General features: G+C 40.7%; 1 long non-coding RNA gene across 1 annotated transcript in view; it reads right to left on the minus strand.

Annotated features, from left to right (window-relative positions):
- Positions 1–555: 555 nt before the first annotated feature.
- Positions 556–24,792, minus strand: part of LOC121926767 — a 74,385-nt gene continuing 50,148 nt past the window's right edge. Inside the window, exons 2-3 of the long non-coding RNA XR_006103085.1 lie at positions 15,752–15,825; positions 556–665 (exon numbers count right to left, since the gene is read on the minus strand). This is a non-coding gene — a long non-coding RNA (uncharacterized LOC121926767). The remainder of the gene's footprint in view (positions 666–15,751; positions 15,826–24,792) is intronic.

Genomic DNA, 24,792 nt, shown 5'->3' on the forward strand with positions numbered 1-24,792 from the left:
TTAAAAGCCAATTGAGACAAATCTGAAAAGCAACAGAATCCACTTTTATGACAATAATGGTTCAGGAAGGGGAGAATCACCCACTGCTGAAGTCTAAAAGGCACATTAGCTGGACATAAGAATGCAATATATTGCCATGGTGGCAAATGTGTCTTGTACTACATTCCAAGAGAGCAACCGTAGAGCTTGGATCGAGTCAAAGAAAACAGAATCCTTTGAAAAATGACTAATAATGATAGGGGATTCAGAAGAGGATTCCTTTTTTCCCTTTGGGGACTGTTTTGTGTTTTTGGCTCCTGGCAAAAAAGGAGATGAGCATGACTGCCCAAAGTTACAGAGCTCAGAATCCCCATCATTCAGTTGTATTTGGACGGGTTGCCACGTAAACAAATACCACGATCAAGAGCACAACCACAGCCAGTGTGGGAAGCACCACCGTTGTGACCTGCTGGCGGGCTTCTTGCATTGCCTGCTTCCTCTCTTTTTTGTCTCTGGATGTCTCTTTTTTGGGCTTTCCTTTCAGCTGTCTCATTCTTCTCCTCCTATGAGCTTTTCGTCAATACCAAATCCAATCTAAAAGGATGTTCTGTACAATACAAACAAGGTGATGCCACTGTGAGCTGAAATTGTCCCCTTCTGTTATTGACTGACTTCTGTATGGAAACCTGCAAAACAAGAAACCAGAAAAAAGTACTAATTACTGTCCAGCAAAATGAGCAGAGAAGCTGATCTCCTACAGCCTAAGCAGGGACAAACAGGTTTTTATAAACACTGCACGTCTTAATGGGTTCACTAATACAAGGAAGTCTGTATTAGAGCCAAAGCATTGTTTTATGAAAGGATGCAGTTAAAAAGTAATTATTGCTTTCTGAACTTTCTGCATTTCAATTCCTTATGTCTTACAGTTGACAAACCTCTTCTGTATATACTCCAACTATGTGTTTACATACCTGCCAACAGAAACACAACATGTTAGACATCTAATGAAGTAAACCAGAGGTGTGCATGCTCATGCTCAGATGGCTACAGTAACTAATTTACAGAACCTCTGAAGCATCAGAGAGCTGTAGCTGTACCACTATGGTTACCATTTCAGTGACCAGAAGAAATGTTGCATCGTCCCCAATTGCCCTTTGGGGCTAGTGAAGAGAGTGCTGTTTCGGAGCAGGGAATGTGTAAACTATCCTGAAATGTAAATAGTCTATAGATCAATGCACTGTGTAGGGACATTGGCGAGGGCCTTCTCAGCCATGTCACTCCAATTGTGGAATGCCTTCCTCTCAGAGGCCCAACTGGGGACAACACTGATTTCATTTAAGGACAAAGAAAAAACTGGATATTCATCAAAGCCTTTGGGCCACATTGATTTCTCACAAATGCTTATGAACATAGTTTAAAACATATTTAAAAGATATGAACTGTTTAACTAACACTTGTTAATTATCCTTAATTATGAACAAAATTATCTGGAAGTCACTTTGAACATGGTTTAGCATGGAACTGCAGAATAACAGTAGGCCCTTGGTACCTGCTGGGATTTGATTCCAGGACCTCCCATGAATACCAAAAGCCATGGACACGCTCAAGTCCCATTAAACACAATGGATAATAAAATGGTGTCCCTTATATGAAATGGCAAAAGCAAGGTTTGTTTTTTGGAATTTATGTATTTTTAAAATATTTTTAATTATGGATGTTTGAATCTGTGCATAAAGAATCTGTTAATAAGGAGGGCTGACTGTACAGATAAAAAAACACTTTCATTAACTGTACTTATCATGAAGCAATGAGGAAAAAATCATTTTCAGGAATGCCCCCTTCTGCATTTACCTGTATATTCACAAGTTTCGGATCCATCAAAAAAGAGGTGAATCAAGATAACGGTTTCTTAACACACTGCATGTATGAATAGTTTTTAACAATTTTGTGTATGGTTAAATGACACAAGTCTACAAAATATGGGTCTGAAAGATGCAACAAGACATTAGTTTTAGTACAACATAGCAAACACTTCCTTAACGTTCTATTACTTCAGATTTAATAAACTACTGAACAGACCAGTTTTTGATAACAGATGTTAATCTGCCAAGAGATTTATCCCAGTTGTTTATGGTCGGTGTTATTAACAGCTTTCCTCTGGCCCCACTCCTGCAGTTCATAATATGCAGATACACCTGCAACCCTAATACTGTACTCTATGCATCTGAGGAAGCAGACTAAAATCCTCCAAAATTCATGCTAACTGCCCTTATCCTCATTTGCACACAGGCATCCTACCCTGAGACTACTAACTGATAAGAAAGCATAGCAGTTTGTATCCAAAGAATTACCCAGGGAGTCATGCAGTTCCCTGGGAAACCAATGCCTCCCTTCCCCAGAAGGAGGCCATAATAATAGTCTCCTTGAGAAAAATTACATCCATCCATCATGATCCGGAGACTTCTCCAAGGCCATCAAAGCTACATGTGACGAGTTTAATTCAGCTGCAAGGCACTACACTGTACATTCCAGGCAGTCTGGCAAACAAGATAGCACTGCTAAAGACTTAATGGACAAGACTAGAATTAAGTGTTCTGTCAATAGGGATGGCCCTATTGCCATCGAGTACAAGAGGCCCTCAGCAAAGGCCTCGCATACTCCTGCTGATAATGCGAGGCAGACAACACAAGGGGGAAATGTACATCTTGTTGCTGCATGCAAACCCAACCTGTATTTGTTATCATGGCAAAATGTTAGTGGAATGAAGGTGACTGCTACAGAACAAGACTCTCAATGCCTGGCTCACATTCAGCTATCAAGGACTGGAGGGTTACACTGAAGGTCATTACGAATGAATGGCTATGTCTGGACTATAGTATATGTAGCATTGTTGGAGGAATTGGGTTATTTCAATTAACTAAACTCTTCAAATAAACACAAAGTGCTGGAAAGGTTGTGGTGGGCTTTCTCTCCTGCCTTTGTAAAGTTAGAAACACTATGCATGAGTAAGGGGGGGGGGGGGGGGGGTATGACCCCATTATAAGGATTATCTATTATAACAGAGAGTGCTTTGATTGCAAAAATGGACAAAATGCAGCCCCGTAGTCAATGTGGCCTCAAGGCTGTAGTTGCAGCCCCCAATTCATCCTATTTCTGCCAAAGTCTCCAGAACATAAATTCATGTTTTAAATGGATCACAGGGTCTTCCTCCACAACTTTATATTTTAAGTAGTTTTTAAAACTAGATGTGAACTTCCAGCCATTTTGTTCTGGTCTCTTTGGTCTATTCAATGTAGATGATGAGGAACTCAAAACAGTCAAAGACTTCCCATACTATGGATCAGTCATTGATCAGAAATCAGGAGAAATCAAGAGAATTGATCAGAAATTAGTCTAGAAATCAGGAGAAGACTAGGACTGGGAACAGCAACTATGAAAGAACTAGACAAGATCCTCATGAGCAAAGATACATAGCAGAACACTAAAGTTAGAATTGTCCATACCATTGTATTTCCCGTCACTATGTATGCGTGTGAGAATTGGATGGTAAAGAAAGCTGATAGAAAGAAAATTTATGCATCATGCCACAATCTACTCTTGGTCTCTTCCAACTCTTATGATTCTATGAACCTGTCTTGTTTTTGTAAAGTGAATAGAGCTTCTCCATCTTCTGTAGATTATGTGACGAGTTTAATTCAGCTGCAAGGCACTACAGCTATGTATATTGGCCATCAGGTGATGTCCATATATACATTCACTTCTTACGTTGTTTGAGAATGTGTTTTCAAAAGGTGAACTCTTAAAAGGGGGCATGACAGGTTTTCCCTAAAATCTTATTGACATGATTTGGCCAGACTTTGCATTATATCCTTTGACTGCTTTTGCTGCATCTCTCCTCACTATAGGGCCACCCTATTTCTTCTTAGATTTTCATTTGCTGAGTAAAACACCATAATTACCTGACTCAAAATGTCAAATTCCTGTCCACTTTAGCTCGCTCATCCCAGCTACTATGATGCTTATATGCTCCATTTCTTTATTTTACTATGTCTAGTTTCCTATGATTCATGTTTCTCACATTCCATGTTCCTATAATACGTGCTGTGCAACTTGACACTTTTCTTTCATCTCTGAGCACATCATTGGCTGAACATACTTTAGGCTTTAGTCAAGTTGTGTCATTAAACACAACACTATTCGTACCTGTTCCCCAGTAGTTTGCTGAATGCCTTTCAACCTGGGATTCTCATCTTCTGGCACTATCTCTCGTTTCATTTTAAACTGTCAGATCATAGCTTTTTTGCGAGAAGACAATCAAAAGGGTTTTACCCTGCATCCTTCTGCACAGTACTAACAACCATTAACTATGGTGCCACTGCCGAGTAGCTGTTTGGCCCATTTACTGTGCATCCTCAGCAAAAGCCTATTTGATACGGGAGACCCTACCAACAGCACTGCTGCCGTCAACATATCCTCTCCAAGTTTTAAGCCAGGCTTTAAAGCATTGGTACAAGCTTTTTACCCGCGGGAAAACCCCACTTTACATCTACATGCAGACGTTGCGTGCTGCCACTCAATGTAGTATATGAATAAAAAATTTTGGTTGATTTAGTGTGCATATTTTCATTTGCACATTAATGTATATTCATATTTTAATATTTCATAAGGAAACAACATCATTCAAATTAGAACAGTTTTATTTAAGTCAATTCAATATTTAACTCAACATATGTGTACATTTTACACATTAAAAATTTTGGAGAGAGGAGGAGGGGGGGCATCAGGTACTTCAAGTCCCATGCCCTCTTTGAGCAACTCCTGCACCCCCACTGGGGATCCCACCCCACACTTTAAGAACCACTCCTTTAAAGGAGCTCTGCAAGGTACTGCATCCTCTTCCTGACAAGGTCTAGCATCTTGGATAGCTCCTTTAAATCCAACAAAAACTGAAATTGATTCACTGCTCCACTGATAGAGCAGCCACCAGCAACTACTTGCTGGAACTTCTTTATGTCCACAATTCCTGTCTGAACCCCAATGCACCACTTTGTTCCTTCACAACTCAGTCACAGGTCTACTAACTTGACAGTCCACTCTATTATGCTCAAGGGAGCTTACTCACAGAAACACAAGTCTTGGCTATCTCCCCCCCCCTCCGAAGTCTAGTTTCCAGTCCTTGGAGTATCTGAAAATGTCACAAACATGGCCTGCAATGCCACTGTCACAATATCTGTCAGTGAGTAAGGTCTTATTTAAAACCCCTGACAGCAATGAAGAGCAGTAGCTCCAATGCTCAAGAAGAAGGGTGGGCAACCTTTTTGTTCCCAAGGGCCAAATGTAGTGTTAGCTGTTGCCCTCCCGTCAAAACACACACACAGCATACACAATTTGATATGCAGGGATTGTCGACTTGGACTTCCCCTGCCTGTCACAGATCTAGGGAGCATTAGAAATAGGTTTGGTTTTTAAAGTTAGATATCCATGCAACATAAAATTTCAAAGAGAAAAGGAGCAGAAATATTTTGATCAAATAAAAGTATCACATGAAGGTATGAATACAGCAGAAAAAGAGACCCACTACAACCTCCTGAAGCAATACAATTAAACTGTACTGCCTGGCACACTAAGTGTGCAATAACTTCACATCTGTCTCTGGAAAGCATGATTCTGATATCGACAGATTGCTGGCTTGATCCAACTGAGCTCTTCTTGTGCTCTTATTTAACTGTATCCACATCAACAAGACAAAAAATAAAGTTTTCCCAACACAAGACAAGCATGTTTGATCACTGAGTCCCTTTGGGTTTCTTCTTGGTGTGCCTAAAAAGAAAACTGAATACAGATACTATACTACTGACTTGAGAGCAATAAGCTGCTACTACCATGAATGTAGTCTTGCATCTCATCCCTGTGTGTTCACCTTGGCTAAGGTGGACAGTTGCCATCTGCTGCTTCACATGAACCCTCCAAATGTCTACAGACAATTCAGGACAACCTTCTGATCTAGAAAAACTCAGGAAAGCACTGGGAAAGGATGGAGAGATCTTCATAATTATTCCTTCCCAGTACAAACACCAGCTATGCTGAACACACATGATCTTGCCTGCTTTTAGAAACTCAGCAAGGTAAGCCCAAGTGAATGACTGGATGGGAGACCATCAGGGAATACCAGGATGGCCTTGGGCTAGTTACACCCTCTCAGACTCAGAAAAAAGCAAATCTGCTCTGAACAAATCTTGCCAAGAAAACCATGTGATAGGTTTGCCTTAGGTTCACCATAAGTCAGAAATGTCTTGAAGTCACACAACAACAACAACAACAACAACAACAACAACAACATTCCTAAATGAATCTCTTGCAGCCTGAAGGTGGCAGGACATGCGAATTGACAATTTTCTGAGATACGCCTGATCTCCCAGGATACAATATACAAACTGGAAATAGATGTACTCAGAGCACAGCTGGATTCCCAGATGGCCTGGAGCCAAGCTTAGAGATGTGACTTATTTTTTTAATGACAGTTTCCAGAATTCCTCAGTCAACATGGCCAGACAGTTGGGAAATTCTGGGAGGTGAAGTCCACAAAAACCACTCTTCCATGTTCTGGTCCTGAGGCCCTAGTCAATGCCCAACTTTGTCTAGTTCCAAACAGAACAATCTACTTATGCTAACAAAGTTATAAATTACTTGGATTTTTTTTTAGTGCCTTCAGAGGAGCAAAGTAAATTTGGTTCTGAAAAGTATGGCGTATTTTCAATTTTCTCCAGTATTTCCAAACATTTTTCATCTGGCCTCACAACCTTCTTGTGGTTTGAGAAAGTTCCACACTGTGGCTGTACATCTAACATGTAGAACTATGCACAAAGTAAGAAGAATTAGCATTCTCCAGGCTTTGATACAAGTGCTTTGCACATTCCTGTATTTAACAGGTAGAAATTATCCCTCTCTCTTTCGCTCTTGCTCAGTCTCTTACATCTCATAACGAAGAGGTTTGTAATCAGTTCATCAAGGCATTGTGGTGGGAGGAAGAATTGTACTTTTAAATTCCATGCTTTTTTTTTTGTGGCACATTACAGTGTACAATGTCACTCTCAATACCAGTGAATGCCTACTGACAGAGAAGTAATCTGCATAAGTACCAACCACTGGCAAGAAAGCACGGCAATTTACTAAAAACAACAACAATGCTCATTTAATTTTACAGCAATCTTTAAAAAAATCAGCCACAGGTTGCTGTTATCTTGAGACGAAAGAGAAAAACCAAACTAAAATTGCTATGATTTAGAAAGGATGAATCACAGAGTCCCTCTATATGAGATGTGAAACTCCAGAAATATCTTCCAATTTATTCCTTAAGTAGCAATAAAGTCGATTTCTGGGGAGTGCATGTGTGAGAGAGAGGGAGAGAAAAAGAAAGAATGTGTGACGCCAAGACAGGCTTTTTCATTCAATGTCAGCTCCACTATTGCTGTACTTATCTTCTGATGTATGGAAGCATAACACGCATAATGGAAATTGGATTGGAAATGGAAATTACTGTAAGTCAAGTTGATGGAAGCCAAGCAAATACCTTCCATGGCATATTTAACGGGCCAGTTTCTATGTTTATTTATTTATTTTTAAATAGTTGTAATAAAAAGGAAATCCATACCATCTTATTTTATATAAAGGGAAATCCATATATAAGGGGGACACAGACATATTAAAGCATTTAGCTACAGAATCACTTATTTTATAAAAGAAGAAGAATAATGAGAAAGTCTCCAGACATAAAAAAATTTTCCTTGATTTTGAAGACAGAGAATTGTTTTTGCCTTATTTTTAGTTCTGCAAACACTTGGGAATCAGCTCAAAAGAATTGTTTCTGCTGAGTCTGTGCACACTTAGCTGAGAACAGTTACATCTTTGGACTACAGTTCCCAGAATCCCACCTCCAGTGCCACCAATAAACAGGAATTATGGTATATTGTATTGCTAAGAATCCTGAAGGTCTTCTTGGATCTGGCATAACAACAAAATATTTTATTTTGCTGTTATGCCAGATCCAAGAAAACCTTCAGGATTCTTAGCAATACAGTATACCATCATGTGTGTTTGTGCATCCAAATCACCTGTCTACTTATGAATTTCACAGGGTTTTCTTAGGTAAGGAATACTCGGAGGTGGTTTTGCCAGTTCCTTATATAGCCTATAGAAATATAGCCTACAGCACTTGGTATTTATTGGTGGTCTTCCATCCAAGAATTTAACAGGGCAGACACTGCTCAGCTGAAATCAGATGGAATCTGATGAATATTAAGGCCTCATAAAACAAAACAGATATGTACGTACAGACTGAGTCTCCCTTGTCCCATTTTCCAAAAATCCAAAATACTCCAAAGACCAAAATTTTTTCATGTTGGGCTGAGGTAGTGACATCTTTGCTTTCTGATGGTTCGATGTACACAAATTTGGTTTCATGCACAAAATTACCAAATATATTGTATAAAATTACCTTCAGGCTATCAGTATAAATGAAGCATAAATGAATTGTGTTTGGGTCCCATCCCCAAGACAGCTCATTATGTACTTATATAAAAATACAGGCATTCCAAAATCCTAAAAATCCAAAACCCAAAACATTTCTGGTCCCATTCATTTTGGATAAGGGGACTCAGCCTGTATATAATATGGAAAGGAAAGCTGCTCTTAAAATGCTTTCAGTTCTTTTAAAAATGCTTCTCTGTTTTTAACCACTGATAGTTTTAACCATGCAGACATCTCAGGTCAACAGAAAGTGAACAGAACCCAGTCTTAAAAAGGATTTACTCTATTGGCTGTGGGTAAGGTTGTTTCCTATTTTGTCATCACTTGACCCAAACAATTTTTCTTTAACCTCCTAGATGAAAAGGTCCAGTATTTAATTACCCTTCCTTTCTGATGCTATGCTACATCCTTTGCAGATAACACAGTTCAGTTAGTAATGCCTTTCACTTAGCCTTGGGTTCAAAACAGTTTAGTCAAGGGCTAAGTCACAGGGTCATCCCTGGTAAGTACTTAGATGGAAAACTGCCAATGGATACCAGGTGCCGTAAATGATATTTTAGGGGAAGGACCAAGCAAAAACCATCTCTGAGTATTCCTTGCCTAAGAAAACCCTATGAAATTCATGGGGTCACCATAAGTCGCCAGACATCTTGAACACACACACACACAAATCACAGGGCACATAGTCTTCTGCTCTTTATTAGTAAAATATGGACAATAAAAGACACCCGTAATAGCATTTGGCAACATGGCAATGTTCTTCAGGGCTTTAGTAAGCCAGCCATGCCCTGTTCAAGAATATGCATTTCCATTTCTACTCAATCCTGTATTTTCTCCTTTTACTTCCACAAACACGCTGCTAAGAAAGAAGGATAGAGAACCTCTTCTCTAAATATGAACTAGGCTATATAAAATATGTATTTCTTATCTCAAAAGGTAAATTGCTGTGGAAGGGTATTATTTTCCACAGATGACTGTTAAAGATACAAATGTTTGTGTGCTTCTTCCATGGAAGAGATATAAATGCTCCATTTCTTTCAAGTGTTAGACTATACAACTGTCTCTCTGTGAATGTCTGCTATGACAAATATGATGAAGATGCATATGATGTGAAATGTCTTACATGAAATATTTATGGTAAGTTATGCGCCTAGTCAAAGAGATGTCTATGATGCTCCCTAAGAGGAGTGTGTGTGTGTTTCTGTCTCCCCTTGGTTTAGACTAATAAAATAGATTAAGCTGCTTGCTCATTCTCCCATGTTAATTATCCTGAAAACCTAATACTTAAGAGTGTTAAAGTGGATTATTGATGCTAAATCTGCATGCTAGGACTGTAAATTTATCACAAATTGGAACCCAAGTAACAAGAAGGTGACGAGAGGGACTTTCAGACAGATACAGGTTAGCTGGCTAATGACCAAGAATCCTCAATCTTTCAGTCTAAAGAAATAGGGGAGAGGAATTGGGTTGTTTTTTTCTCCAGTAAGAGAAGGCCTTCTGGGTGGCTGTTCCTGGGCTGTGGAACAAGGGAGCCTAGACTGACCCCAATTCCCATTTTCCTCCTCCTTGAATGCAAAGATCTTTTCATTCAGTCAAGCTTTTGGCAATTTAGCTCAACTGGTTGCTGCTGATGAAGGAATGATGCTATCCTGTTTGTGTTGCAGTATTATGCAATGGGCCCTTCGTATCTGCTAGGATTTGATTCCAGGCACCCTCATCAATACCAAAATCCATGGATGCTCAAGTCCCATTAAATACAACGGTGTAGTAAAATAGTGTCCTTTATATAAAATGGCAAAATCAAGGTGTGCTTTTTGGAATTTTATACATTTTAAAAATATTTTCAAGCCGTGGATGCTTGAATCTGTGGATAAAATCATCTGTGGATATGGAGAGTTGACTGTCATTTGTTTAACTGTGTTTTAAGAATATAATGTTTTAATTTAATTGTGTTATAATATTATAACTTTTTTGAGTTTTTATTTGCATCCTTTTAAGAAAAAAAAATCTTGTTTGAGTTTCCCCCAAATCTCCCAAGAAAGGATAGTGATAAAAGGAATACATGAACTGATTAAATGAAAATCTAAGATGTGGCAGACTGCTTCTGATAAATACAAACTGGGAGTTTGGAAGCCTTTCCTACCTCACAAGGTTATAAGTACAGTTTGTCATAGTCACGCAGTTAGCTTCATAGCTAACTGGAAATCTAAACCCATTTTTTTCTGGATCCTAGTTTAATATTCCACCATTAAGCTATACTGATAGTCAATGTAGTAATTTATTGTTGGCGTTATCTGAGACAGCAAGGAAAATGAGACAATGACACAACTCATCCTTCCTCTCCACACTGACAAACAGGCTGCTGTAGAATACGTTTTTTCAGCAGTTGGGGCAAATAGAAAGAATGCTTGGTTCTGTTCTCCAAAGATACCATCATCTACCTAGAGATACAGAATGGCAATGTTTTGAGCCTCTCGAAAATATTTATTCTCATATGGACCTAATTATGGTAAATTAAAGCTGAAGCCATATTTTCACTTAGCTGAGAGTTTGCCTGATGGAATTCAAAGCAACTTGCTCCTGAGTCAACATACACAGAACTGAACTTTACATTATCAACACAGCTGACAGCTGAAATACTGCACCATAAAAGCAGAGGGCTGATAGGATCAAAGGCCACTGTTCTGAAATTTGACTTTTTGATATCTCAACACAAAATATCAAATAGTTTCTCATATTGCTTGACTTTCACAGTTGGAGTTAAGGGGTTTTGGAGACAAATCCTTAAGTCTCTTTTAAACTTGACCAAATCTAGTAAACTCCAGCTTGGGAGTTTAACCATATTGGTTAAACTGCTGAATAAATTTATGAACAATAAAAGTCACTGGTTTACATCTTGCTTCAACCACCTACTCACTACATGTATTTAGGTAAGTCACTAGCCTTCAGGATAACAACATCAGCCTAGATTTAAGGGCTGTTCTAAGTGCAACCAAAATATGTAAAGCAGTGATGGCAAACCTATGGCACACGTGCCAAAGGTGGCACTCAGAGCCCTCTCTGTGGGCACATGTGCCATCGCCCCGGCACAGAGTTTGCCAGAGTTTGTTATGAGAAAGCCAGAGGGACATGGCACTTTGCAATAAATAAGGGGGTTTGGGGTTGCAGTTTGGGCACTCGGCCCCGAAAAGGTTCACCATCACTGATGTAAAGTAACTTATACCCTCAAAAAAAAAGGCATATAAGTGCTATTGTTGTTAGGTTCTTTTAATGTCATTAGCAACCATATTTGTCTCCTGTATCTAGAAGTAAACTACAAGTTACATTGTCCAGTTCACAAGTCAAGATGAAAATGATGATGATGATGATGATGATATTTATTTCTTACCCACCTCTCCCCATGGATTGAGGTAGAGAACAACAGCAAATGAACAATGCACATCAAGTAAAACACATTAATTAAAACAGGCAACAGTTTAAAAGGACAAATAAGACATACGCATTCTAAAACAATCCACATTTTAAATCCACAATTTAAAAATCATCTGGATAAGACTGCCAGAAGAGACTGGTCTTCAATGCTGTTTTATATTCAGGCAGCCTATTCAACTGTCAAATATCTTCTGGAAGGTCATTCCACAGTCTAGGGGTGGCTGAAGAAAAGATAAGCCAGAATTCCTTAAAAATTTGGCTTACTGTGTATGAGGAAATATGCTGCCCATTCTGTTAATTTACTGCTAAAAATGGTAGTGACTAAACAAACTGCAGATGCGCCATCCAAAATTTGTTTAGTGTGAAATTCAAATCTGGAACTGTGGTTTGCTCCTTTCCTAAGAATTGTAAGACGAATGTGTGAGTTCTGACTCAAACCCAGAGCTGAAGAACCGAAGAACCAAGGAATTGTGCTTTAAACATAGCTAAAGGACCAAACAAGATGGTTCCGCGCAAAGCATTGATGTGATGAAGGTATTTGGCAACCGAGGCGAGGAAAGTATGAAAACTTGGAAGCTGAAGTGGGGTGCCGTCCAGGTGTGACGAACTATGACTGGGAAGAACCTTACCTCCTGAGTCGCCATGATGAGGAACTAACAGGACAATGGAGAGCTTTGAACAGAACGAGTTGCTTTGAACACGGACTGATCTGAACAACCTGTCTGTCCTCCCAAAAGAGGAAGTTGAGTAATGGGCTGCAATATTGCAAGACTTCAGCAGCAAAGAGGCAGAGAGAAGAAAAAGTATAAAGACCCTGGACTTTCACCTCCATTTTGTTGGCATCTACCGCGGCAACGGTGTCATCCCCAGCCTTCGAGAACAACTGATCAATGTTCGGCGGAAGGAAAGTGTGTGTGAGTATTGTATGAATGTGTGAGTGAAAGAGCTCTTGATAATCAATGTTTGTGTTACTTGTGTGATTCAATAAATGTTACATGCATGGTGTTTAAAACCAAATTTGGTGTCTCAATGTCTTTCTCAGCCTTGCTGTGAATAGGTCCACGGAGGGAGAGGTTTTCATTACACGCTCTCAGGATAAACAGGTTGCCCTTACAATCTTGGGCATAACAGAATAAAAAGTCATAAGCCAGAATCTGCTCCTGTCTTATGACTATGGCTTATTAGGAAAGAAGTAAGTCAGAGTTCTGGGTATGTATATCACATCAACTAGCATTCCAGGCCACTTACACTTCCAAGCCTGTTTCTGAGATATTCCCCATCCTCATTGCAATAGGAATTGCAACCGCACATATGAAGACACACCCAACTAAAGGTGGTGGCAGGTTTGGGTGTGCAACGCCGGTACCCTGGTGAGATCAAACTCTTTACCCAAAAAGGCTCTGAAGCTGAATGTAAAGTTTAAAAGGGGGGAAATTTAATTTAAAGGACAAAAATAAAGAGTTTTCTCCTCCCCAGCTCTAAATAAAAGATACTTTACAGTTTCAGCAATCTTCCGGATGTCATCTTTCTGGGTCTGATGTTGGTTTGCTCTCCTCACTCAATGGAGCTGGTGCAGGGTCTTTCAGCTCCTGAATTCCTCTATTTTCTTGCTGATGGTAACTAAAATGGCTAAAACCTGGTAACTGAAATGGCTAACATGTAAGAAATGCCCTTTCCAGCTGTCTGCCTGCTCACAGCAAAGACTGTTCCAAAACCAAAAAACCTCTAGCTACAGTAGAGCATGGGAAAGGGCAAACCAAACCTGGAAATAATGCAGGGGAATCCTACAGCTCCTCCCACAAACTAATACAAAGAACTTTTCTACACTAAAATAATCTAAGGCCTGAACCAATGTGAAAGAAAATGCAGGGGAAATTCAATCAGTCCTGGCAGGACATCACAGCACAATTTATCTGAAATAATATGGAAGCTCTCCATGTCAGCTTGCTCTTAAGCAAAATGGGATTCTAGAAGCAAGATATGGCTCAAAAATACAGGAGACCAAGGGATATTGGAGGCATTTTTGGTAGAGAGACCATGCAACCTGCCCCACTATTGGATGTTGTCCACATTTTTAAAAAACATGGATGGAGATCCCAACTGATTCAACTGCTCCCTCTGGTAAGAGCCCAACTGCATGGTGCATAGGGGAATGCTTGCTTACTCAGGGTAAACAAAAAAAATTATTAATGCTTCCCATCCAACATGTCCAGATGTCATCCATTGTCACAGATACAGTACTACAGAAAAAAAGATTTACTCCCACAAGCTTTGAGGCATTCTTCTTCCGGAACTTTATTTCTGAGCAAGAAACTTCCCAAGAACCTTTAGCAGTTGGTCTTAAGTAGACTGTCACTACACTTTGAACAGGACATTGCACGAAAATGTGAACTCTTTTTGCTATTTGCCATCAAGTCGACTTCAACTGATGGCAACCCTATGAATGAGAGACCTCCAAAAGTTCCTGGTCATCAGTAGCCCAGCTCAGATCTTGCAAACTCAAGGCCCTGGCTTCCTTGATTGAATCAATACATGTGTAATATAGTCTTCCCCTTTCCCTACTGCCTTGTACTTTTCCTAGCATTATGATTTTTGACAATGACTGATCTCATTGCATGACTGTTGAAAGTACAATAGCCTGAGTTTCGTTATTTTGGTTTCTAGTCAGAGTTCATTTATGACAGGGATGGGCATCTATGGGAGAATGGGGGGGGGGGTATTAGTCCACTAGGAGACCTTGGGGGCACATCTTGAACAAACCACAAAAATACTGTGGGAGGCATTTCTGCCATATTTTTAGCCCCCAAGTGACCAGAAATCACTTCTCATTTTTAAAAAAAGCTTTCTGGGGCCTAAAATGGCCGAGCCCCCTCAAAATAATGAGGCAAAAATGCCCCCACACTGTACTTCACACACTTGTATTTCAGTGTCTCACTATTACTCAGTGTAGGAATCTCACAAATTTTGGCAAAAGGATTATGTGTGTGCTTACGATGTGGTAGCTTATGATTTGCTTAGACAAGTGGTATTTGAGAACACATTTGAAAGAAGGGAAACAACAAAACCTTTCAGCCTTTTGTCCATTTTTTAGAGTGTTCAATTTCAGAACCTTGAAATGCAGGCTGGACGGGTAATGTAAGGAAGCAATAAAATTATGAAGGTTTGGTAGGGTACTGTAAGGAGCTTAATGTAGCCACCACAGTGGCTCTTCCAAACCTGTTGAAACATTTCTGACCCCTTTCCTACAGAATGAAATGCCTTCCCCAATTTGCTCTCTGGGGATGTATTGTGTGTCTATGTGCCTTCAAGTCACCTGTTGATTTACGCTGTTGTTGTTGTGTGCCTTCAAGTCATTTCCAACTTATGGCAACCCTAAGGTAAACCTACCATAGGGTTTTCTTGGCCAGATTTGTTCAGAAGAGGTTTGCCATTGCCTTCCCCTGAGGCTGAGAACATATGAATTGCCCGAGGTCATCCAGTGGGTTTCATTGCTGAGCTGGGAATCAAATCCTGGTCTCCAGAGTCAACTTATAACCAGCCCATTAATTACATATGGTTTTCCTATGCAAGGAGTATTCAGAGATGGTTTTGCCAGTTCCTTGCCCTGAAACATAGCCTAAAGTACCTGGCATTTGTTGCTGGTCTCCCATTCAAGTACTAACCAGGGCTCACCCTACTTAGCTTCCAAGATTAGACAGATGTGTTTAGGGTATTTAGGCCCTTGGGATACATTACCAAGAAATATGAAACTTTGGGAGAAGCAATGAACTTTATCTTGGTGGGCATGTTAATGGGGAGAGGAAGACACACTTACCTCTAGTGAGAGATTCTTCACTGTGTCACCAGGTTCCTCCTAAGAGTTAGACCACGACCACTAGCATGCCAGAGCTGAAAACAAGCAACCAAGAATCATATAAAGAACTGACTGATGCATAAGAACAATCAAAACAATAATAATGAGCAGAGTCCACAGACCACTTTTAAAGAGGATGGGCCAGCTATTTGTACAATCCAAGAAACTGTTGTTTTTTTAAAAAGCCACTACACGTCTTGCAAGTTGTTGTTGTTATTTTGCATTCTTATTTATCAAGGTCACCAAAGTTTGCAGTTGTAAGGTTCAGAACTTCAAAAACATTTCTGACAAAAAGCCATAAGTCATTGTTACAGAACCCCCTAAAGTTAATTGCCATTACAGTTTTGGAGACCAGCGAGATCTTTTTGCACCTTAGAGACTGAGACAAAGAAGTTTGAAGGAATAGCTTTTGGAGGGGCTTGACAGGCTGCCCTGAAGGGGTGGAGGGACGCCACCCCTTTCCTAGCTGGATCGGGACTGCGGCAACATCATGCTGTGGCTCCAATCCAGTCTTTTGAGGGTGCCATAGCCACAGCAGCGCAGCTATATGGCACTCCTTTGGCACTACGTTGTATGGATGCAGCGCCAGAGGAGCGCCATGATGTTTTGCGCCGTGTGGAGTGTCATGCAGCGTCATGGCATCCTGGGGGCAGAGCCAAGACATGCACCATCTGGTCGCGACACCCTGACTCTGCCTCCAGGTCAGCCTTTTAGGCTGCTTTGTACAGGGCCGGTGACTCCTGTCCAAACACACTGGTTCAGTGCTAGAGAATCCTGGGAATTGTCATTTATTGTGGCACCAGCGCTCTCTGACAGACAAGTCTAAATGTCTCACAAAACTACAGTTCCCAAAATTCCCTTACCACTGAGCCAGGACAGTTAATGAAGTGTCAAATTGGATTTTTTCTGTTGTGTGTTTTGGACCTATGTTACAAGTCTAATGCAACTTAAATCTTCCAATAGCTACTACAAAACGGAATCACATGCATGTCCTTTGTTATTTTACAACAAGCAGAACTTAGGAATGCTAGGTGGTTGTTGTTTTTAAACTACAGCTGGAGATTTATGGGAATCTGAATCTAAAACAGAAATATTTGCAAACTATGAAATTAGTTACAGGTTCTGTAAGTGCTGCACTAGGATTCACATGAGGAAAAATGTCTGCCCAGGCAAAAGAAGCAGAGAAGACAATATGGGGACCTTAATACTCCCTATGATCTAGCTCTGACAGAATTGTGTCTGCACCAGGAAACAGAGTTGATACCAAGGTAATTCTCAGCTTGCTGTAAAGAGTCATTTCTTTTCTCCAGTGTACGAATACGAATTTTTGTAGCCTATCACAGAAGTTTCCAGCAACCCATTATGTGCTATTGAAGTATTATGATCTCTTTGCCCTGGTTCTGTATTTTCAAGGGTAAAAAGCTTTTAGTTATATGCAAGGCAATTCTAGGAGTATTAGGAGAGCACATGAAATTACTGTCCTTCAGACTGCAGATAGGTATTTTTCCCCATGCCAAATTACAGGCCTAAATCAAAATTGACCCGCCATTAGCAAAACATCGCTTTTACAGTAAGTGCAGCTTTGAGAGTTTTCCATGCTTTCCGATCGCATTTGGACAAATGAAAACTATCTTTGCATTCTGCCAGAATAGCAGGATGTAGAAAAGAGCAGTTTCAATGAGGTTTTAATAATTCTGAGCATCTCAGTAACACTTTGCAGATGACATTCACTGTACAGGAGAAGACATGAGGAAAAGAAGGAAAATGCACCCTGATAACAATACAGAACAATCATCTATGTAATAGTATGTAGCTTAGTACCGATTTTGCACTGAAACCTCTCTTTCATACACATACACACTACACACATACACAAATACACACACACACACACACACACGTAATGGAAGGTGGGGAAAATGCAGTTCATGGACTGCATGTGACCCTGATCAATTCATATTTTAATGCCCCCAAGAAGATGTGAAGGCTGTATTTTAGCAGGAGGGAGCATATTTTAGGCCCAGGAGTGACCTTTTCAGGAGGAAGCAATTTGGAAGTTAACTTCTGGGTCTCTTTCTGCTGAAAAGAAAAAATAATTTTCCATGCCAGTCCATGCTGAGTTTCCAAGAAACTATGCAAAAGTACTAAAAATGACACAGAAATGATACTGGTTTTTTGTGGGTTTTTTGGACTATGTGACCATGTTCTAGAAAATTTTCTTCCTGACGTTTCGCCAGCATCTGCTGGCAAAATGTCAGGAAGAAAAAATTTCTAGAACATGGCCACATAGCCCGAAAACCCCACAAAAAACCATGGATGCTGGCCATGAAAGCCTTCGACTTCACATTAAAAATGATACTGCTCCCTAATACACTGGGAGGAAGCTTGTCATTTGCCACACTAGATAGTTTGAGAAGACCACCCATGGTATAACTGACAACAAGTTTTGCTAGCTACTTGAAGCAATACTGAAGGTGAACAGGTAGTTAAGATGGGATCAGATGGAAGAAAGGAAAACAGTAATTTTGCCGGAATAATGGCATATAGCTTCCCTGAGATTCAGAGAGTAAGCTCCTTGGGACAGGCACCCCTTGGCTCACAGTCTTCCAAACATTCTTCCAAGCATCATGATATTGGTAATGTTGTACAGTTGGCCCTCCTGATCCACAGATTTCTTTTTTAATCCACAGATTCAACCATCCAAAGGTTAATAATAATAATAATTATAAATGGCTTGAAATATATTTTTTTAAATATATAAATTCCCATGTATATAATGGGACGTGAGCATCCACTGATTTTGGTATCTGATGTGTGTAGGGTTGCCATAAGTCAAGACTTCCAAACCGGGACAAATGTAGGACAACATTTTCAAATGTAGGACACTTTTTAAAATAAAAATGGAGGACACATGAAAAAAATTGATGGTTTTTTAAAAAATGTTAATATAAATGCATGTTTCTTAGGCATGATCAAAATGGAGGACATTTTTGCATTATTCCTAGACAGATGGCAGAAATGTACTTCCCTTTCTGGCCAAACCACCCCCCTCCATTCCGTCATCATCACTATCATTTTTAAAACTAGGCAGACCTGTTAGCATTAAAAGCACTAAAAATACACAAAAACGACACTTTGAGGGAAATAAACCTTTGGAAATGGGCACCCACCTCCTCCTTCTCCTCCTCCCCTTCTTCCTCTTACTTCCTCCTCCTCCTCTTCCTTATCCTCCTCTTCTTCCTCCTCCTCCTCTTCTTCTGCTTACTTCTCCTCCTCTTCTTCCTCTTACTTCTTCCTCCTCCTCCTCCTCTTCCTTATCCTCCTCTTCTTCCTCCTCTTCTTCCTCTTACTTCTTCTTCCTCCTCCCCCTCATCGTTGGTTGAATTTCGCGCCAGGAAATGGCACTTTTCCCTTCCCCTGGCCAAGAGGCATATCCTCCCCAGTCCTCCTCCTCCTCCTCCTCCTCCTCCAAAGCTCACTGGCCAATGGCAGAATGGGGCTGGAAACAAGCCAGCACCCGCTCTCCGGCAATTGGCCAGACACCTTCAGGGACGCGCGCTCCTTTTTAAGCCCTGCGCGCGGGTGTGCAAGAGGGTCAAGAGCACGCTGCTGCCGGCCGCTGCCCGGGCAAGTGCCATGGGTGGCGCAGCAGCTGCGCAGAAGAAGGAGGAGGATTGGAGGAGGAGGGTGGTGCGGCCAAGGAGGAGGAAGAGGAGGGTGGCTGGCCAGCGCCAGCCGCATTAGCAGCGGCCTGGAGGCCGGGCCCAAACCCAGGATTTAGGGGGAACCGGGCTGGGGTTCCCCCAAAAGCGTGATTGTCACAGGAGCCGCAGGGTTATGGCATCCCTAGATGTGTGGCTAATTCATTCCCAGCCTTGACTGGACAACAAGCTGTGAGCCATGTGTCTACAGGAATTCGGGCCACACATGCTTTCAGCCTCTTGAGTCTTATGTCCCTGTTGAAAAAGCATCAGTTTTCCAAAGCACCTCTAGTGCTCACCCCAACAAGGAGAAATCCTTTTGTCCTCTACTTTCCTTCACTTGGCACCATCACATTTATTTTATTTTATTTTCATCCCACCTTTCTCCCAAAGTGGGACCCAAGGCGGCTAACAACATATATAAAACATATTGAAACAATTACAATTGTACAATTAATATCGTAAAAAATATAAAACAAATAAAAAAATACAAATATAAAATTTAAACATATAAAGTTCAAAGTAATAATCTAAAACCAACCCCCTCATCCCCCAATAATGCACGACACCTGTTTGAAACTCGGATGAATTTCAAGGTTTCTTTCCTCTTGACAAACAAACTACTCAAGGAGAATGGTAGCTGAGTCACAATAGCATACAGTTTCTACAGAAATACCACTTCTGCAGAGGAAAAACAGTAAGTGGTCCTGAGGGAACCTTTATATGAGTAAGAATATTGCTCCCTTGGAAAATGAAAACTTTTCCACTGGCAGAGTGGGGGAAAACTCTGTGTAAAACTCTGAAATATGCAACAACCTCTAGACACAGCATCCATATGTTTTGAGGGAGAAGAGTTAATCATTTTCATATGATCTTTTGTTAAAACTGCACAACTCCTTTGCTAACAGGAGGCACAGGTCCCAGAAAAATGTAGGGAGGCTATTTCCAAACATAAATGAACAAACAGTTTTCTCCTGATATTTTGCTACACCATACAAAATCCATCAGCCACACACATTTAGCCACAAAGATCCAAATGAAAGGAAACTACAAAAGAAAAGATCTAGCCCCCCTCCCTATCTTCTATTGATCCAGAGTATGTAGGTTTATTAAATCTAACTGCAATATGTTGCATGATACCCAGCAACATACAATGCAACTTGATGATTTATTTAGTTTGGTGCTTCACCACCATCACCGCCCCCCTTTAATTCTAAAACAGCTGTCAGGATTCCTTTCCAACAAGGACATTTATCTTAATGGTGGATGTTTTAGCTCAAGTTCAGTCAGCATCAGGAAATAAGCTGGGGGGGATCTCCCATTGCATTTGATAAAATATGTTTAAATCGCTTGGGGATGATAGCTGTAAAGAGCATGGAATCACATACCATGTTTCAAAAAATATTAATTTTTATAAGAAAGAAATATAACAGAATATTAGTACTCTTTTTTTAAAAAGAGAAAGAAATAACATTTTGCTGTGACTATATATAGTACTTGCAATATCCAATATACACATAACCAATACATCTTCTTTACTTGCAATATCCGATTCCTCCCTCAGAATACCTCCTAAAAATGTCTGACTACAGATGATATTTGCAGAGTTTTCATTTATCACAGCATGGACCATGTCAGATGATATATTTGGACTTAATAAACAGAGAGAGAAATTATCCTTGTGGGCTTACCAAATATCTACCACTTTCAATAAACTGTGACTTGGGAGAAGGGTCTATATTTGCCCAGTGTAAGCATACATTTGCTGACCATCAGACAATATTCCACTGGGTTACATGACTAAAAATTACTTACCATATATACTCGACTATAAGTCGACCTCATATATAAGTTGAGGAAATGTTTGGGGGCCAAACTGATAGATTTTGAAATAACCCAAGGATAAGTCAAGGGTAAAACTTAGGGGCATGTAGCAAAGGACTTGAAAGGTGAAGCTAAGGAAAACAATGCCAAAGAACTTTAAAAAATTCCAGCAGTTCTAACTGTTTGTGCTCATAGTAAAAGCTGCATAGAGGAGAGAATAGAGGGAGTTCAGTGTTTCCATGCTCTTGCCTTTCACCAAGGGATGGTTCTTTTTTTAAAAGTACAGTACTTACATTGACCCATGGATAAGTCGACCCAGGCTGTTGGGGTCAATTTTTTGACCAAAATTTCTAGACATATACATGAATATATACAGAAAACCTGAGTACAAAGGCATCCTCTTAAAGTTATACAGTGGGTCCTCACCTTACGCGGGGGATCCGTTCCGGATCCCTCCGCGTAAGGCGAATTCCGCCTATGTTCGAGCCCCATTGGAAACAATGGGGCTTGTGCGTGGCGGCGCGGGCGCGCACAGGGCGCAACAGACGCATGCGCCCATTCAATTGAATGGGACGTGCCGCCCCTTCCGCCCCGCGCGCGCCGGCGGCTTTGAGCACCTATGCTCAAAGCCGCCTATAAAAAGGCAGCGTATGGCGAGGCGCGACTGTACATGTTCCTCAGCTTCTCAGATTTCAAGTATCTAAACTGGATCTCAGTACCTCTAGTCATGAATGAAGAACAAGAACTATCAAAAACTTACAAAATGCCAGCAAGTGTAACTGTTTGTTCTCACCCGAAAGGAAACTACAGTAAATGGTGGCTGTGTGATGTGATGGAGGGCGAAGAAAATGTACGTACATGAAAAGGGATGCAAAGGCAAATTAAAGAAAGGGGCACTACATCAACTGTTGATTATAGCCTTTAATTTTAATGTTTGTTGTTCTTGTTGTCTGCTTTCAAGTTGTTTTCAACTTATGGGGAATCTAAGACAAGCCTATCGTGGGGTTTTCTTGGCAGGTTTTTTCAGAGGGGGTTTGACCCTGCCGTGCTCTGAGGTTGAAAGTGTATGATCTGCCCAAGGCCACTCAGTGGGTGTCACAGCTGAGCCGGGATTCAAACCCTGGTCTCCAGTGTCATAGTACAATGCTGAAACCACTACACCATGCTGGTTCCCACATATTAATCCAGAAAAACTGACAAACATACCCAAATGTCTATTTCAAGTCCTTCAGAGCCCAATTCCTCTCAGTGCTCCTTTGAGGGGAATCATCAAAGAGGTGCCTCTGATGCCATTTTCCCGCTTGCGCATTCAAAAAAGTCAGAAGTGGCACCATGGCAGAGAGATGGATTAAGCTCTTGCATTTTGCCACTCTACTCAAAGAAGGAAATGGTTCCTTTAAAAAAAAAAGGGTTATAGTTCAGTTGGCCCATCCCATTTGCGGCTTTGACTTTTGCAGAGTCGATTATTTGCATTCTCTCTATCAATCTCTAGGTCCACCAGCACAACTTTGCCAGAAGTTGACCATAGCGTTGTGCTGGAGAACCTATAAGTTCCTAGACAAAACACCTCTGGGCATTTGTAGGTCTTACAGCATGAATCTATGATCAGTCTCTGGCAGATGCTGACCATAGAGTTGCACTGGAGGACCTGGAGATTCTTAGAAAGGTATTCTCTTAGGTAAAAAGAATAGGGTTTTTTATTTGTAGTTTTCCCCCATTTATAGTGGTCTTTCACTCCTAACTCCAGCGAATGTGGAAGGACCACTGTACATATATTGACCCATGGATAAATCAAAACAGTTTTTTGGGGTCAATTTTTGTCTAACATTTTTTAGACTTCTATACTATGGTCATGAATGCATGTAAAGGAGTGTTTTCCTTTGCAAGGGAGGAGAACTCAGAGTGTTTTTCAGTAAAGGTACTAAACAATTTTTTTAAAATGTCTTTGATATAGTGGATTCCTTACTCAGCAGCTGCATGAATGGACTGTGTGGTTGGATTTGTTTGTGTTGCTTGTTCCACAATGCACTTTGTTGTGAGGTTGATCTAAGGTAGCCAGATATCATGTGCAGATGCTGTCAGGGGCATCTATCTGTAGGTGCACACAATACTTGTACAGCTGGGGGGAAAACATCAGAGCTTGAAAAGTAAATTTTTAAAGAGGAATATAATGATGGGGTGAAGCCATTCACAACTGAGCAGTGGCAGGATCATGCTATGGGTATGAAAAGGAACCGTCCAAGCTCTGAATTTTCTGTAGGGATTTGCAAAACTGAGTGACTAGACTTGCCCTCCAGGCATGACGGCTTAACACTTGTACCTTACCCAATTTTGACATGTTATCCTGGAAAAGTTGGCAAACTCTATGGGGGAATTCACACTGAGTTTTTTTGTCCTGAGGAGATGCAGATCATCATGTTGATGCATATCGGGATTGTTGTTCCCATTATGTTTTGGATTCACAAATCTCTCTGTGTCATTTTAATCCTTGTGTTATTCATACGTGCCATCGTTTTGGGATAAAATGGAGCTGCCTCCATTCCCTTTAAGGATAGTGAGTGATCCAAATTGATCTGGAAATGGATTCACACTGCCAATGATGCAGATCAATGCGGATCTTTCAGGAAAACTCAGAAGAAGAAAAAACACCAGTATTAAATATTCTGGGTTAAGTGGGGGGTTGGAAGCCCCTGCAAAAAAGTGCACCAAGTGCATTCAGGAAGAGCGTGAACACCAAGGAAATAACCTGGATTCATCCCGGATTATTTTCATAGTGTGAATGGGGCCTATGTGACAAATTGAAATTAGATGATATAGCATCTTGTTCCAGAGGTGCGACCAAGAGCCAGCTTTGGAAAACCTGGGAACAGTTCTCAAAAGTAAGTCTTCAGTTAATTATTTTTCTTTAAAATCTCAAAAGTTAAACTACAGTATATCATTTACACAGTGTTTCATACTCTTGCATAATGTTTACACACCAAAGTACATTTTGCGCCCCAACACACTATATGGGCACAGAGTCTCTTTCTCTCCCTTCCTGCCACACACTCCCTTCCTGAAATGGAAGTTGTATATGGAAACAGCTACCATATATACTCAACTATAAGTCGAGAATTTATGCCCAAATATTGACCCTAAAATCTGGGGTTGAATTATACAAGGGTCAATACAGTTACCATGGCTTGAGATCGACTGGAGGACAGTTAACAACAACAGTAACAAACAGTAATAATGCTCATAAAGCTCCTTTAAAAAGTAGCCCTGATGCCCCGCTCTCTGTGCCTTGGCAGCGCTTGCTGAAAGAGCTGTGAGGCACCAGTGTGAGTGTGCATGGAGCGATTCCCTTCTCAATCCTATCTCCAAACTTTTCTTTCTCCTCTTTGCATTTCCCCATTTTCCCTCCATTTGCAAGCCGATCTCCAAACCTTGCCTCTTCTTTGCATTTCCCCCATTTTCCCTCCGTTTGCAAGCCCTCTT

Source organism: Sceloporus undulatus, chromosome 3 (genome assembly GCF_019175285.1).
Source record: "Sceloporus undulatus isolate JIND9_A2432 ecotype Alabama chromosome 3, SceUnd_v1.1, whole genome shotgun sequence".
Classification (NCBI taxonomy): domain Eukaryota; kingdom Metazoa; phylum Chordata; class Lepidosauria; order Squamata; family Phrynosomatidae; genus Sceloporus; species Sceloporus undulatus.